At 43.9% G+C, this 12,854-nt stretch overlaps 1 non-coding gene across 1 annotated transcript; it reads left to right on the plus strand.

Annotated features, from left to right (window-relative positions):
• The first annotated feature begins 632 nt into the window (after positions 1-632).
• LOC127667141 (small nucleolar RNA SNORA17) lies at positions 633-764 on the plus strand. Its single transcript, XR_007973800.1, has one exon. It is a non-coding gene; the product is annotated as a small nucleolar RNA SNORA17 (small nucleolar RNA).
• Positions 765-12,854: the final 12,090 nt, after the last annotated feature.

Genomic DNA, 12,854 nt, shown 5'->3' on the forward strand with positions numbered 1-12,854 from the left:
GAGGGAGAAGGAGGGTTAGAAGGGGAAAGAGGAGGAGGGGAGGGAGAAGGGGAGGAGGAGGAAGGGGAGAGGGGGAGGAGGAGAGAGAAGAGGGGGAGGAGGGGGATGAGGGGAGGAGAGGGAGGAAGAGGAGGGGGAGGAGGGGGAGGAGGAGGAGGGGGAGAGAGAGGATGGGGAGGAAGAGGAGAGGGAGGAGGGGGAGAAAAGGGGAGGAAGAGGAGGAGGAAAGGGGAGGGGGAGGGGAGGAGGAGAATGGGGAGGGGGAGGAAGAGGAAGAGGAGGAGGAAAGAAAAAAAAGAGAATCTTGTGTAATCAACCAACAGCACACCTGACAGCCCTAGAACTGAAAGGAGAAATAACACCCAGAAAGAGCAGAAGGTAAGAAATAATCAAACTCAAGACCAAAATCAATAAAATCAAAACCAAAATATGACAAAGAATCAATGAAAAGAGAGTTGGTTCTTAGAGAAAAATCAATAAAATTGATAAACCATTAGTCAAATCAACTAAAAAGGCAGGGAGATAAGATCCAAATCAATAAGATTAGAGATAAAAAGAGAGACATCATAATAGACACCAAAGAAATCCAGAGAATTTGTTATAAGGACATACTTTAAAAATATATACTCTATCCTTCCCCTGGAGGCATTGCAGGCACAGCTGATGTCTCACATGTGTGTCCGTAGGTGGCAGAGACAAGAGAGGCCATGTCTCCTTTTAGTGTTCTGACCTATGAACATCTGAATGTTTAGTAGCCTACCATTCCCTGAACAGGAGCAAGCCTGAGATGACCACCAAGAAGATCCAGATGAGCTCCTAGGGTGGGAAGCAAGTCCCCAGGGGAGACTAGAAAAAACCTGAGAGAGACAACCTTCACAAGGAGCAGGATGGGAAAGGAATGAACCCATGACCACCAGCAAACTGACACAAAAGGTCCTGGACAGAGATAGCCTGAGCTAACCACTAGTCCACTGCTGCATAGAGTGGGGACAAGGGCTGGCGAGAGGAGCAAATCATGCTCCAGATGACCCCCTGCCCAATTCCATAATGCATAAGGAGGGTGTAGCACTCCTGGAACCACTCCTGAAATGACCCCAGACCCTCAGAGGCCCCAGGCACCACTAAAAGCATCAAGTGAGTAGTGGAGAAATGGAGGACAAACAGAAGGACATGTGCACAATGAAGAGAGGCAGGACTGGAGACGCAAGGGCAGTGGGGAACAGCCTGACGTGAGTAGCTGGTGGTGCCACCTGGAACCATACTGCCTTTGCTGCCCCTGAGGGCCAGTCATCTGGGTCCATGACCCTGCAGCAGCAGGGATTTGTCATCGCCAAGGGCCAGGCAGACGTTCCTGGTCTGGGCTGCCTCCCAGGGATAGGTTGGCATGTGCAGAACTGCTCTCGGCCCTCACCTGGGCATCGGGAGAGAGCTGGACCTAGAGGAATAAAAGCAGGTGAGCTGACTGCACCCCATGGCAGCAGTGCCAGGAAGAGCAAGCCCTACACACTGCTGAGAGCTGCCGTGAGCAGGCCCCACCCCATCGGCCACCGGTGAGCAGGCCCCACCCCATCGGCCACCGGTGAGCAGGCCCCACCCCATCGGCCACCGGTGAGCAGGCTCCACCCCATCGGCCACCGGTGAGCAGGCCCCAGGACGCAGACGTGGACGGCAGGCTCCAGCCCGTGCTTCCCGGAGCAGGAGAACTGCCCCTGCCCCTCACCAGCTACAGCACTCAGGAGAGTGGATCCTAATGGGATGTCTTCATCAAATCTTCCCATGAGAGAGACTGTAAGGAAGACAGCAGGAAACGTGCTTCACGGCCATAAGAGGACAGAGGTACATGTGGCCTCCCAGAGATCACATCGGCATACACAAGGCCTGCACAGGATCAGGCCAGAGGGAACCTTCTCCCAGAGGAAAAGTCTGTTTTCTCCAGTGTAGTCAGAGTATACAAACCACAGATAAGAACAGGCCCTGTGCCCAGAAGCAGAAGGCAGATGTTTTGTCTCATCGTGCTTTGTTTGGGCATTTTTACCTTAATGGTCTTTTTCATCTATATTACAGTTTTTGATTATGTGTTTCTATAGGTTTTGTGTGAGTGTGTGTGTGTGTGTCTGTTTGTAATTGTGTATGTGAGCATGTGTGTCTATGTGTGTGTGAGTGTGTGTGAGTATACATGTGTGTATGTGGTGTGTGTGAGTGTCTGTGTGTGTTTCTCATGCTTTTTCTTTGTTTTTTGTTTGTTTGTTTGTTTTATTTTGTTTTGTTTTATTCTGGTTTGATTGCTTTTTATTTGCCTGCTTGGTTTCTAAACAGAAAGAAAAGGAAATGAAGTTGGCTGCATGAAGACATGAGAAACTGGGGGAGATGAGGAAACGGAAGCTATAATCAGAATAAATCTTATGGGGGAAAATTATTTCCAATAAAAAGAACACACCAAATTAATTAATTTAAAGAAAACTTTATCACATGCACCTGGATCTCAAAACTGTGGTTAAATTTCTGTTCCTTGTAAATGATTCAGTCTCAAGCACAGAAACAGAGTAAAGTGGGATTGACATCTGTTTTTCATAAATTAAAAATCAAAAGTTGAGACATGATGTACCGGGAATAGACAACTACTTCTATATCTGCGTTTGACTGATGCAGTGCTGCTCCTTACGCTGGCTCCGAAGTGCTACGGGAAGGGTGCTGATGCTGATGGAAAAGCACAGTCCCAGTGACATCACCGAACTCGACTCCTATGTAGTTAGGGAAGCTTGCTTTAGTCAACAACTTGGCAGTTACCACAATAATTGCCCAACACTTACAAAGTAACATCTTCACACCAGGTACTCTGCATACGTTAAACCTAACCCTCAGAGACACCCCATAAAGCAGGTCACTTTTTCTATTTTGCAGAAGGGGAAATACTTGGAGAAACTGAGGTCACAGACCTGGTAAGGAGCCCCAACTCTGCACTCTGACAACCTGCCCTGGCACTTGACCTCTCTTACAAGGCCTTTCTCCAAGCGACTTCTGGAATCTGCTTTCTACAGTACTGGTGGCATCCCCTGCAGTTTTATTTATACTATTTATTAGCCCACCAAAGCTTTAGTTCAGGCACAGTGCAGAAGTAAACTTTAACCGAAGCCTTGCCCTCATTTTCATAAATTCAAAACTTAGTGAGGTCCGAGTTAATGGCTTTTACTGTATATGGAGAGTTTAATAGTCACTTAGCCGCACTCTGTCTCCATTAGCCAATCTAAAAAGCCTCACAGAGGTGAAGGAAGGGAGAGCAGCGACCTCAAACTGTAACAGACAACGAGTGCCTGGAATTTGTTCTTCAGCAAAAATCAGAATATAAAATTATCAATCCAAAGCAACAAACTGAAGCCAACAAATTTAAGTGATCTTATATATATTTATCAGAGAAAATTAACCTAATCAGATGCCATATTAAGGAATCATAATTAAAAGTCCATTTTGAATCTCTTTGGTGTGCAGTGAAATGATTTAACACAGCCAGACTGCCAGATCCTGTCTGTGGCAATGTATACATGAACACATCACATGATCGTGTGATCATGTGATCATCCCTGGCTGTTTAACCGGGCTCTCTCTGCTGTTCTTGCTAAACCTTTTTCTAACGCAGATATGTTTCCCTGTGTACCCCGAGTGGGTAACTACACAGGATGTGACAGCCCACCAAGCACTTGTCTGCAGCCCTGGTCCCATTGATCTCACAACTGGGTGTATGTAAGTGTCTGTGACACAGGCTGCGAATATTCCGAATTAATCATATTCACCTTTGGATTGGGGCACTTGAATTCAAAATCCCACAACTTTGTCTTGACAATACCTCGAAAAGAGCCTCCCTGCAAAGAAACAGGCCAGAGGCCCAAGCCAAGCAAATGCAGATGAAGGGCAGTGCTTCTTGTCTTCCAGGCCTGAGGCTCTGAGGAAAAGATTAGAGTGAGGTCTTCTGAAGTCAGCCAGGACTCTCAGTAGGTCTTGGCTTCCTGGCCTTAAGCAGTCCAGGGTTTGCTGGGTCTGTTTGCTAAGGAGCATGAGCAGATTTGTTGCCCAGTACATATGGAGCAGATTAACCCTCCATAGCCACTTTATATAAAGCATACATTTTTCTACTCTGACGTGTACAATATTCCAACTATCTAGGATTTCTATAGTTTGATAGCCTCTTTTCTTTTGCTCAGGCACACCCGGCTATCGCCACAGGGTTCAGTCTTCAGGTTTACTTCCAACTCGTTTGGCCGGAGGGAGCATCAGTGACCTCAACAGTGTGCAGAGTCCTCTTTGTAGAATAGAAATGGTGGAGTCGGATCTCTGGAGTTTTCAAAATCATGGCAGGAAGAGAAAGTTGCTTCCAGGAGTCAGGACAAACAACCTCTGGGCTCTCACAACCCTTTCCAACCGATGAGCTTCTGCTTGTTAATTAAACAGTTAATTAAGCACTTGAGTCTTATGTGACATTACAGAAATTCAATTTAGCAGAATCTAATAATATCAGAAATTAACAAAATCAAAAGTGCTATCATTTTCACTGTAGCAAAACATAATACATGAAAGGGAAGAATAATAGAAATTACATAAAATAGGATAGATGGGAGACCCGGATACAACCTACTGTTGCTGACTGAGGCCAGGAGTTTAATAGGAAAGCTAAAACTCACCTGCTATACAGACTACACAACTAAGCCGTTTTGGTAGGATAGGCAGTGTGGCCCTACCCTTAGAGATAATGGGTGATTTGTGAAAAAGCCTTACTTTGTGGAGAAGTGGGCTGACATTAACTTGAGCTGGCCCAGGCAGCCATCACCCTAAATAGTTCTCCCTTCCAGGACAGACTAAGAGTCAAGGCAGCTGAATCTAGGCTGCAAACTGTTAAAGAATTCTTTTTAATTTCTTGCAAGGAGGCCAACAACACTACCAAACTGACAAATGAAGAGATAGGAGGAATTGCAGCAAGAGTCTACACTGAGCCATGAACCTGTGGCCTGCAGGCATGCAGGCACTGCACAGAGAGAGCTGAATCCACAGAAGGCTATCTGTGTTCACGGTCTGCTGTGGGTTTGGTGACTTCATCGAGAACACAGGCTGTTGCCAAACATCAGAAACAATGCCTACTTGCAAATGTTTTTTCAAAGTGGAACTTTAAGACTTCAGAAATGTTAGGATATGGCATCTATAAGATGTTGTTTAGGTTAGTGCTTGTGTATATATTCATAATTCCTTCTGTATCATTTAATCTCCAACCTCACTGTTGGTTGGTTTCCATACTCCTTTGTCTCCAGGAACCCCGCAGAATAATTTTATTTTTCTCTAAATAAGAGTGGTTTAAGCTTGACTGGCCTTTTGCATTATTTTGTTCTGGGTACCATTATACCACATTCTCCAAGTCACAATGCAGCATAAAGTAAAATCCAACGGACCAAATAAATCCAAGGAGAAGTTTATTCTCTAAAAATCTGGCTCCGGACTTTTATCTGACAGTGACTAAACTTTCTCACTGGAAACGTGTCTGGGGAAAGTTCCCACTGATCTGTTTCACTGCCAGAGTTTCGGTGGCCGCGCTGAAGTCCCTAGAAAGACGACAAGGCTCCTTCTGCTGAACAGATCTCCCTGAATTCGGAGAACATTGAAATGCTCCACGCCTTTCAACAGCCTCCAAAGTTATATGCTTTACCAGATTTTAAAGTTGCTCCAAGCCTCCCTGTGGTCCCAAGCTCTGTGCCGGGCTATCTTCACAGTCGCTGCCCTCTCCTAACAGCTTTTGACGTCATTCGGGCTTTGCAAACCGTGTGCAACAGCCCTTGCTCAGACTTCCCAGCCTCCATTAACGTTATACTGCCTTTGGTTAAGTGTGGAGGCTGGCACCAGAGAGGATCATAATGGTGATTATCATGCAAATCAGCCTCCTGCAAGTCAGGCTCCTCCCGGAGGCCTTGCAGCCTGGCTTCCCCCAGGGCCGCCCCATTGTCCCCGGGATAAAGCTCGGCTCGCTGGGCTACCGACTCTGGACGGCTCCGAGACGAGTTCTCCTGACAGAGATTAGTGGGCAGCGATGAATCTTTCACTTGTGGTAGAAATATGATTTTATTTAAGAAAATAACCATCCATAATTGGGCTTCTGTCGCTTTAAATTTTAATGGGTAGAGTACTGTGGAGGCTGAGGAACTTTAAATTACGGCTTTCAGAAGCTTCTCACTGAATCTTTCAATTATTCTCTGTAAGTACTTTCTCAAAGCATGTGCCACCATGACATTGATATCACAATTCAAATCTAAATTCAAAACTGACTGCAAGGCTATGTGCTGGCGTATGGGCTGACTCGTTTTATCTCTGAACATCTGACGAGGCGAATCAAGAGGCGCTCTCTCAGAGCCCAGCCAGCTGTTTGCCAAATATTCAAATACCCTGGCATGCACAAGAGCCTTTCAGATTTCCCCACATCAAAATTAGCGACGACCCCCTATTTCCCCATTAGTTCCTGGCTCACCTCCATCCTTCCTCGCAGGCCCGCCTGCCTCGCTCTGCTAAGTGCTGCTCGAAGCTCCTCACCTCTAGGTCCCCGTCTCCAGCAGTGGACCCAGTGTGCGCTGCAGGATGTCAGCAGTTCAGACAAAACCACGGGGAGCAGTGTTCAAGCCTGTGTTTCCTTGCAGTAGATCTGAAAGGGTGGCTGGACTGATATTTGCTGCAGTCTGAGTATAGAAACAGAGTGCATGGCTCTCCTTACTGCGTGACTGAGCGGGAGCAGAAAGGGACCTGGAAACACTACAACAAGGGATCAGGGCAAGGCTTTCCTGTCTGCTGCTTCCTTCGGTGTCTCAACGTCCTTATTACAAACCCATTTTCTTTCATTGTTTTAATAGCTGCATATTAAAGCAAGCCACCAAAATGAATCCATTTAATTATTTATAGTTCAAACTGTAGACTTTCAATTATTTCAAAATGTGTCCCTGACCTCAGCCATTCCATGTTTACAACTGTAAACAACTAAATCCAGCTGCTCTCGTGAGCACAAGGACAGACACTCGTCTCCCCCATCACATGTGAAAGGTCCTGTAGCGAAAGTCTCCCCGGGGAGCACGGAGAGGAGGCTGTGGGTTTTAAAGCACGGGACATTAAGGCAAAAGAGGACCAAGGTGAGGTTGGCACAAGACAACAGCCTTCTCCCCAGGGCCGCTCCGCTGCTCGCATTTCCGGAAACTGGACATCACACCCAGGTGGAGCTGGGCCAGGCATTTTTTATTCCTTCTTGGAAAGCCACGTCTTGACGTGTTCATTTCCTGTGATGTGTTTATACTCGGGCAGAAGGGGCGCAGCAGGAATGCTTTCAGGGCACACTGAGGAGGAAGCCGTTCTCACAAGAACCATGAATGCCAGATGTCAAATGAACCAACTTGTGCTACAGAGAGTTCTCCATGTAGGCTACTAGGGACCTCAAATCATGTATGAGAATTCCTGACATGGGGCCTTTTCTTAGCTTACGTAACACTAGATGGAAAAAAATCACTAATTTTAAAAATATATTAACAATAAAAGAAGCCGCAAATTAAAGCAGACAGATTACCTGAGAACCAGAAAGGCCGATGGCTCCAGTTATGCCAGGGAGTGTCTTCCCAGGTGCCCTATGTATTACATGCCCCCATTTCCTGAATCAGGCCCAAGCATGGCTGTGCTCTCAGATTGGGCTGGCACACACAGAAAGATGATTCCTGAGACACTGGCCGTGCAGACAGAAAGAAAAGTTGTGAAGACTCACATTGGTTTCCAAGACCAAAACAGTACAATTATAACTCCTGTTCTATTTGAATATTTAAGGCTTGTGAAGTGTTTCCAACACGGAACAGTTGCACAGACATCTTTTACTCAAACCTGCAGTGTGCTCTTGTCTGCTAAGTAAGAGATCTTCACGAGCCAGCTTTGATAAAGGACCAATCTCCACACTTCAGGATTTCTATGTAGAAAGAGTGTCTCTCACCTAATTAAACTTTCTTCACTTCTACAGAGCTTCTCTCCCTTCCAGAAAGATACACTCGAAGAATTGGTCTACTTTTACTAATTCATCTTCCTCTGTTCTACTTTCATTTCACAATAAATCAAACAAGATAACAGGGAATGTGTCAAAATCACCTGGGGGAGATCGATTCAGCCTCCACCCCAGCCTGGGAAACATTATATACATAATCCGCTCATCATTTCTAACTAGAGAAAGCTGTATTTCATAAAAGATGGGCAAAGAAAGCTGGAACTGTACTGACCTCCTGTATCAATGGTACCTCTTGTGCCTAACATTTACCTGCCTATGTATGGATGACTTCAAAAATAATATTTGACCCAGACTGCACATATCCAAATGCCTTTACACTTGTTCTCAGATGACCACTATCTCAGACTCAACAAACACAGCATCAAAACCCTTGTGTGTGCTTATTTTTACCTCTCTTCTTTTTCTTGACAAGATCAATGTCTGCTCAGGGGCCCCTGCTAGTTAGGCTCGCTGTCTCCTTGTATTCATCATCCTTCCTCTATTCAGCACTCCCCCACTCCCGCCCCACACACATCAACTCTGTCACCACATCTTTCTCCTCTTTCTTCCAGGATGCACCTTGTCTCTCTGTATCTACCATATCCCATACTCCACCCGAGCCTCTAGAGTAGCTGCAGCTTCAAACCTGTTGTCCACACATCTGTGAGTCACGCGAGGATGCTCTGCTCTTGATGTACAAGGTTATTTTGATGGCAGACAGACTTTAAAAATATTTATGTATGTAATAGAGTTAGAAAAACAAAGTTATCACATGGAAGGTAGAAATGCCCACTTAACATTAAACTTTCTTTAAATTATAAATCTTGGTATAAAAATTATACAATTAAAGAAAAACATTTTAGGTAGTTTGAAGGTTTCTTAGTTTTAAAGAAACTATGACTCCATGTTTGGGATGCTAAATTCCTTAAAGAGACAGTGGCATGTTCTGCATCCTCATCTTTCTCCCCAGCTTCCTGAGTTTCTATCATTGACATGGATCATGTGAGTATCGGCTTCTACATAACAAACACTCCAAATCTACAGGTTAAGACGATACTTCATTTAGGTCCAAAGTCTGTGGATGAGCTTGGCAGTTTCGGAGCTGACAGGTAAGATAGATCCTGGCTGGTAGATGATTCTCTTGCACTTTCCCACTGCTACTGGTCAAATGTTAACTAGATGCTCACATGTCAACTAGATGATGTGAGATGATCTCACCACACCTCGGGTGTTTCTAAGACTGTGTGAGCAAGGCCTCTGTTCTTCTGGGGCAATTCACGCCCCTGGCCCATTCAAAACATAGCCTCATAGCTGCCAACCATTGGACTGAGCATGGGGTCCCCCAATGGAGGAGTTGGAGGGCAGACTGGAGGAGCTGAAGGGGTTTTCACACACATAGGAAGAACAACAATATCAGCCAACCAGACGCCCCAGGGCTCCCAGGGACTAAGCCATCAACCAAGGGGTACACATGGTTCCAGCCAACAGAGTGGCAGAGGAATGTCTTGTCAGGCATCAGTGGGAGGAGAGGTCCTCGGTCCTGTGAAGGCTCAATAGATGCCCCAGCGTGGGGAAATAGAGAGGAGGTAGGTGGGAGTGCGTTGGGTGAAAGGGCATATTCTTGAAGGCAGGGGGTGGGAGGAGGGGTTGGGGGTTTTCTAGGACGGGGAAACCGGGAAGGGGTATAACATTTGAAATGTAAATGAAGAATATATTCAATAAAAAAAAGATAGCTTCAGAGTTCCCAACACAGAAACCCCAGGTCACAAGCACTCTTCGAGTCTTGATTGTGTCATATTTGCTAATGCCCATGGATTAAAACACACCACAAAATCAACTCAGTCCAACAATGGGATGAAAGCTTCTACCTCATAATGAAGGATCTGCCATGTGGCAATGCTGGGCTTATATGCAAGAGCTGCGTACCCGACACTGTTAGTCCACAGCTAACAGGTGTATCCCATAAACATTCTGGGCAAATTCACATGTGCACTTGTGTTCTTCCCAGGCCTAAAATGAACTCCTCACATTTCTGAAAAATTCTTTTTGTCAGTCATGCCATTCTTGAATAACTAAGTATAACACATTAGCATGTCTAGTTCTATCCTTCATCGCAACACACCTATCATTAGTGTTATTTTGCTACCAATCCATAACTTAATCAAATACAGCACTCTCTGACATCTTCATTTAAGGCAAAAGTGAATCACTTTCTCGTGTGCTCCTTTCACAGGTTTTTTTTTTTTCTGTCCAATTGCATTAGTGCAGAGGAGGCCTGTGATTGAACAGGGAAAAGAGAGGCAGAATTAAGGGTTGGAAAGATAGCATCTCAAGAGAGAGAAGGGGAGGAGAATGGAAGCAGACATGAACCAGCGTGGTTTGAACCAGCCACAGGTAGTTATGATATCATAAGGTTAGAATAACTGGGACAAAGCTTTTATCATTATCAAATGGCTCTGAAATTGTTGTATTGGCATCTTGTAAATTGTGATTTTATTGATACATAAATCCAATTATTTAATGATAAGTTTTAAGAATTTTGATTTTACGGGGTTACTGAGTATTGTGATATCTAACCTGGAGGTTGGCGGTTTAATTTGGTTATTGGAATGTGGGACAGAGCTGGTAGGACTTCGTTGGGGCATAGTGTTGTGGCCAGCACTAGAGCGGGAAAGTGTTGGCTCTCTTTTTAGTATTTTCCACAACAGATGGTGAAGCAACGTGGGGAATGAGTATCCACTAAAAATGTAAGTTTTTTAGCCTGAGAGTTAGAGTTTTATTTTATTTTATTTTTTTAGAGAATAGCTGGGCAGTGCTGATGAGCCACATAGATTCAACAGTTAGAACTTTGAAACAAAGAAACTACTAGCAGCTCTGAGGTCCCCTACTGTGGGGAATTAGAGGCTGCTCTGAGAGAGAAAGAATGAAGTTGTGTACCTTTTATGGCAGAGGGATTGAACTGTGAATTTAAAATTGAGATTATTTGCTTTTAGGTTAGATTTATACAAAGATTCTGTCCAAATCATGTGGGGAATTTCACCTGTGGTTCAGAATTAAGACAGGGAAAGTTAGTCACTGACTCCAGAGTAGAGAATACAGTAATATTCATTGCCTACTCCAGTCAGGTATTAATTATTATTGTCTGTGGCTCCAGGCAGAGACCCAAACAGATAAATGGTATAACCAAATGGCTGCTCTAGGCTGAGAGCCAAAGAGTAGATGGTATAAGATTGTTAAACCAGCCACAGGATACTCATATTCTGTCTAATGTGGGCTCCATGGGAATCATGGGTTTTTTTTTCCTGCCAGGCAAAATAGACAAGGCCTAAGAATAGGCACATATAGTATTTCAGTTTACTTTATTTGTTTTGGATTGTTTTAATTCTCAAAATTGATGTGATTTTGAGTTTTATGTTTATATTCTTCTTCTGGGAGAAAGGTCAGAAAGGTTTTTCTGGTTATTGGCTCAAGAATATGCTATTTCAGAAAAAAGATTGTCTTTGCATTTTTTAGGAAAGATGATTAGTATCTATATACCTTCTAGAGTAAGACAGATAAGATTTGATAGAGGTAAACCCCCAGAGAATTAAATGAAAAAAATATCTTGATGATATTAAAATTTTGTTTTGAGACTTGTATATTACAGAATATAGTGAATCAACTCATCAGGCATGCTGAACTGACCTGCTTGAACTCTTAATGTTCTGGAGTCTTAGTCATGTATTTTCTTTGCTTTATTTCCCAGGTTTTTCTCTCTGTGTCTTTGTCTATCTGTCTACCTGCCTGCCTGTCTGTCTATTTGTCTCACCCTTATATATATACACACCATAATACGTTCTCTTACACAAAAATATCCTCAGTAGTTTGCATCTGCAACCAAGAGCAGAGCCTGTGCTCTGGCTCCCCACCAACTCTGCAACACCAAGAGACATTGATCCATAGGAATTCTGACACACCCAGGACCACAGGCTCACAGAAAGGACAAGCTTAGTCAGAAACAGCAAGGTCTGTTAACACCAGAGATAACCAGATGGTAAGAGGCAAGTGCAAGAACATAAGCGACAGAAACCAGTGCTATATGGCAACACCAGAACCCAGTTCTCTAGACCATACCAAGCCCTGAATATGCCAGCATACCTGAAAAGCAAGATTCACATGTAAAATTCCATCTCATGAAGATAATACAGGACTTGAAAAAGAACATAAATGACTCCCATAAAGAAATACAGGAGAATACAGGCAAAAAGTAGAAACACGAATCACTTAAATAAATACAGGAAAACACAATCAAACAGGTGAAGGAACTGAACAAAACCATCCAGAATCTAAGAATGGAATAGAAAAATTAAAACACAAAGGGAGACAACCCTGGAGATGTAAAACTAGGAAAGAGATCAGAAAGGCATAAGTGCAAGCATCAACTACAGAATACCAGAGTTAGAAGAGAGAATCTCAGATGCAGAAGATACCACAGAAACATTGACAAAACAGTCAAAGAAAATGCAAAATGCAAAAAGCTCCTAACCCAAAATATCCAGGAAATCCAGCACACAATGAAAAGACAAAACCTAATAATAAAAGGTATAGAAGAGAGCAAAGATTCCCAACTCTAAGGGCCAGTAAACATCTTCAACAAAATTATAGAAAAAACTCCCTAACCTAAAGAAAGAGGTGCCCATAAATGTATAAGAAACCTAAAAACAATGCATTCATGAAATTCTTAGGCAAATGGATGGAACTAGAAAATATCATCCTGAATGAGGTAACCTAGAAACAAAAGAATGCACATGGTGTGTACTCACTGATAAGTCAATAGTAG

Source organism: Apodemus sylvaticus, chromosome 16, assembly GCF_947179515.1.
Source record: "Apodemus sylvaticus chromosome 16, mApoSyl1.1, whole genome shotgun sequence".
NCBI lineage: Eukaryota > Metazoa > Chordata > Mammalia > Rodentia > Muridae > Apodemus > Apodemus sylvaticus.